Source organism: Vespula pensylvanica, chromosome 23, assembly GCF_014466175.1.
Source record: "Vespula pensylvanica isolate Volc-1 chromosome 23, ASM1446617v1, whole genome shotgun sequence".
NCBI classification, from domain to species: domain Eukaryota; kingdom Metazoa; phylum Arthropoda; class Insecta; order Hymenoptera; family Vespidae; genus Vespula; species Vespula pensylvanica.
The window spans coordinates 647701-652596 of NC_057707.1; the positions used below are offsets into that span (position 1 = coordinate 647701).

At 34.5% G+C, this 4896-nt stretch overlaps 1 long non-coding RNA gene across 1 annotated transcript in view; it reads left to right on the forward strand.

The window, feature by feature from the left end:
- Window positions 1–3407: 3407 nt before the first annotated feature.
- The window catches only part of LOC122636790, a 67028-nt gene continuing 65539 nt past the window's right edge, over window positions 3408–4896 (forward strand). The window contains exons 1-2 of the long non-coding RNA XR_006329059.1: window positions 3408–3496; window positions 3843–4159. This is a non-coding gene — a long non-coding RNA (uncharacterized LOC122636790). The remainder of the gene's footprint in view (window positions 3497–3842; window positions 4160–4896) is intronic.

Consider the following 4896-nt stretch of genomic DNA (forward strand, 5'->3'; position numbering starts at 1 on the left):
GACTATCTCTTCAGAATGTTATCAATAATTTTGCATCGATACTATGGTAAAGGGGACATTTCTGCTTGTTTTCAACCTTCCCATATATTTTTGAATCGTGTTTCTGCTTTCGATTTCCCCTATCGGTTTTTCTCCATTCCCATATCCGTTCGATCACTTTAATTTGTAGAAATATAATTTTATTCATTTCCTTACGAGGGCAGGAATCTTCATGTATATTAGTCTTATTCATACTTATTTATTTTTTGTAAAGAGAACGTCGACATTACCAAAAAAGCTAAATTCAAAAGACCTAAATTCAGAAGGTAGAGTAATTTCATGGAAAAGCTTCCTACATTTATAGCTTATGTTTCGAGCGATGCCGAACGGATTATCGAATAACGGTAGCTGTAAAAGAATATCGTAGCTCTCTACTATATTGAGGAGATTGTTACGTCAGTGTTATATTATATCTGCACTTATTGAGAAATATAATCGAATCGCTGTTATACTCTGTTACACGTAATATGAATAAATAGGATTTTGCCTAATGAACTAATTAATACAGAACATGATATACGAAATGTTGGATGACAAGAAATATAATTAGATAATTTCTTTAATTCTCCAAGAGGAAGTAAATTTTTAGAAAAATGAGGTCGTTCCTATGAATGGACAAAATAAGTCATCGTACATCGAACGGCAGAAGACTTGATTAAATGTGCGGGTAATTAAACGATGCAATTAAATAGATAAGTGAGTTATACAAGCTAATCGGATCATCCAGTCTTTTCTGTGGATTCATAAGGGAAAGACAAATGAAAAAATACCTTTTCCTATATTCGGAATCAGACGGGAGATATATTAAATGCACACAGGACCGCGCACCCATTCCTGCCCACATGCATTGCCGCACACAAGCTCGCACAAGAGCACACGTCTATGGGGCGAGATATAATCAAATCCTTTGATACTCGGCGATACGTTTGGAAGAACGTAATACGCTTATGCATTTTCATTAAATCCCTATCAGAACGTGTGGACGAAATAATCCTGGCTACGCAGCAAATATATTCGTGAAAATTCGTATTTTAGTGCAAAACATAAATGAAATATTATGAATATCTTTTACATACACGACGTGAATATTATGAGAAAAAATTTAAAAAGTTAATTTCACATTTTCCCTATATTTAATTCAATTGAAGGACTACTTAATACAATATGATGGAATAACGATGAGACGACGACGTAAAGGTGGAATCAATATTTCTGACATAACTTGAAAGAATTCATTATTATCTCGAAAGTCAGTAAATTTTCTGATCGTCCCTGCAGTTAAACCTACCATGCTTCGTTTCGTGAAAATTGAACCTACCTTGGTTGCATTTCGATTTTTCCTGAGCTAATCCCTCAATCCATGAATAAACTTTCGAAACTAATATTCGTTTCTATTCTCGATATTATTCTCTGTTATTTCCATACTATTATGATTATTCCCGAAAAATCTCGACGTTCCATTCTACTTCATCCTTACGATACATCGTGTTAGGAATTTTCGAATTCAAATCGAGATTTACAAAATCAATGTTCGGCCAGAGACCAATATCGGTTTAATCAGAATTAAATTTACCTGTGGAATAATCGCCGTCGATATAAAACCTAACGTCCATTCAATCGTAAACGAGGGTGGACTCATAATATTTACCCACCCCATCAACTTCTCCATCCCCTGTTACTCCTCTTACTTCCTCTTCTCCCTCAGCTTTGATTCCCAAATCTTTCCTTTCGGAATCATTGTTAATCACTATAAGATTTTCCTTATCGTTCCCAATCCCACCAACGGTATTGAAATAAATATTATGATATATATAATTTTTATAATTAATTACGATACAAATTGAGATTAGTTCGAAATCGAAGAACACCGTCAACGTTATTATCGATCTTCAATTTCCCTCCTCGACTGCGTTGAATTCCTTGGAGGATGGAAAAAAAATGGAATCAAAAAAGATACCGGGATGAAGTATTATTTTCTATGCAGGATATTCCCTCATAAGAGCAAATGTTTTACTTCGAACTACGGTGCGCGTACGCCGTCGTACGACCCCTCGACAATCTTTAGGCACTCAATCGATTATATCCTCTTGTTAAAGCAGCTTATCGTTGGATCCTTTAAAAGGATATATTTCCTATTAGAAATTTTGCCTTGCTCTTTCCCTTTCTGGTTAACATCGATCACCTGACGAACGCGATATAAAAGAAGGTATTAAGAAGGTAAGTTTGAGACAAGACGTTTCAAAAGGAAATGCCTTCCTATTGATTCCAACAGGATGATTGAAAGCATTCGCTAGAACCGCTAGAAAAGTTTTGGAAGAGGCTCATAATTTTAGATAATGCAGTATCAAATACGCGTATCGATAACGCGTAAATCGATATGTGCTCTCCATGCATGAGGTATATGGAACATTTTTTATGTCGTTTTACTGAATTAGTCCCGTGACAATAATCATCACGTCACTGTCGATTAACTGTGAAGAAAAACTGAAAATTTTTAAGGACCAAATGGAAAAAAAAAGATCGCGAAAGATATATTTTTTGCGTAAAAAACGTTATTGGCCGAAGTTAGACAGACGAGAATTAAAAATGTTCATAATAATGCTCACGAGATACTTTTATTAGGAGGAAATGTCACCAAAAAAATTAATTCCTTTTCATTTAATATCAATCCTTGGTAGGGAGCGATCAATAAAACGAAGCAGAAGCGTTTGTTAGAATATGCAGTAATGCAAAGTGGATTATTTTATATAGTAGTTTTTAAGGAAAGAGCAATAGTAGGTCGAATTACATGGGATTGGTGGACAAATTCCTTACCCCCCACTCCTACTATTCTCAGCCTTCTCAGCTCTCTGGACCGCGGAATAAGAAGTTTCTATTGACTTGCGTAACGCGTATTGAAATGAAATACGCAAAAGGAAATAATCTTAACTAATATTACTAAAGAAAATAAATGTAACGAAGGAACTTCTCTGAAAACATATTCCTTTGCTAATGCACAATAAATAAAGGGAGATGCTTGTTAACCTAAATAATAGAAAAAGAATAAAAGGTAATATGATAAAACAAATTTTCAAGTAGTATTTCTTGGTTGAAGGTAGTACTTATTGATAAATATTTTTAACCGTAAAAGCAAGAAAAATATTTTTAATCAATTTCCAATTGTAAATTAAAAAGAAAAGGGGGACGAAGGAAAAACTTAAATTAAATATGGAAAATAACTTGTCCAGTTAATAGAGAACAATTGAAGAATTCACTTCCTTCCCATCCTCGTCATCCTCATCTCATTTCGACTCTTTATACCGTGTAATACGTGGTATCGATTAACCTGGATCAATGTACTTACTCGTCCCACCCAGCTCCGCCTCACTAATTAGCTCGATGCTCCGTCATGATGGTTGGGGAAGAATCTCGCCTATAGAAGTCCTCTTTCAATAATTAATATTGAAATAATATGAATGTAAGTGCTAAATAATCACGTTTATACTTCATACGTACCAAATGAAACGTACAAACAATTTCTTTATTCTCGCTAGTCTTTTGTTTAATTTATCCATATAAGGCATATGTATAAATGATCATTAGTATACAATTTATTGTAAAATTTCAATACCATATTATGAAAATGAAACTGATTTTCATAGCCAGACTCGCCATAATTCTTATTTCTCGGAGAATAGACTTTATGTCGCTTAAAAGGGCGTAACCCGATTTACCTTTGATGACTGTACAATTTAAATGAACAACCGAACGTCTGTCCTAAGTCTTAACTAATCTACGAATTTTAAACGATTTCGGAGATGCAGGACTAAACGAAGCCGAAAGCAGTTCCAACAGCCCAGAAGTATTGCGGAGGAGCCGAATTGACCGATACCTGAATTCCAATTACGTCCAAAGAAGATACATGGATTTCAACTACGCTCAACCTGATAATTAAACATTAGACGTCCGAAATGAAACACACTTACATTGGTACTTCCTGTCGTTCCTTACATCCGACGATACGTCCTAATTGGATAGTAAAAATGTCCGACCATCGACCGGATTAGGAAATGAAAGCGTTTCTCTCTTTTCTAGTCTTATGTTTAAATGGTAAATCGATCAATGCTGTGTTTATGGAACGGTAAGATATTTTAGAGACAAGATATAAATTTTTTTTCTAAAATGTAATATGGAATATAAAATCGGTATGATTGGTATATAACATAATTGAATATTTACAGAGATTTTACGATGGCGACTAGAGTATTTCTACTGATAAGTGGGACATTAGATCTCTAAACTCTAGCTATCCCTAATGAAGAATATTAGATATGGAAAGCAAGACACTTATTGAAGATGAAGAGGTGAATAATAACATATGTATAAAAATTTCAATATTGTTTCAAAGAACTTTGCGTTACATATCGTTCGTCATTTAACATATCAGATCGTAAAGGCGGCGGAGGAAAGTGATGCTGCTCACGAGTTTATTACAAACCTTACTAGTGATACGAAACCTAATCTACATATTTTTAATTCTTTCAGAGATATGCAGGACGAAACGGAGGCGAACGATAACCCAAAGGTATTGCGATGGAGCCGAATTGACTAATAACCGAATTGTAATTATTTCCAAAGAAGATACACGATTTGCGCAAGAAGTACGCACAACGTAATAATTAAATATTCGACATCTGAAGTGAAACATATTTACACTGGCGGATTAATCAGATTCCTTCGTACGTCCGACGATACATATTACATGGCCCGACCATCAACCAGATTAAATGCGATACGTTTTCTTCTTTACTTTTCTGTTTAAAGAAATGGTAAATTAAGTCAATGCTGCGTTCATCGATTGGTAAGATATTTTAGAGA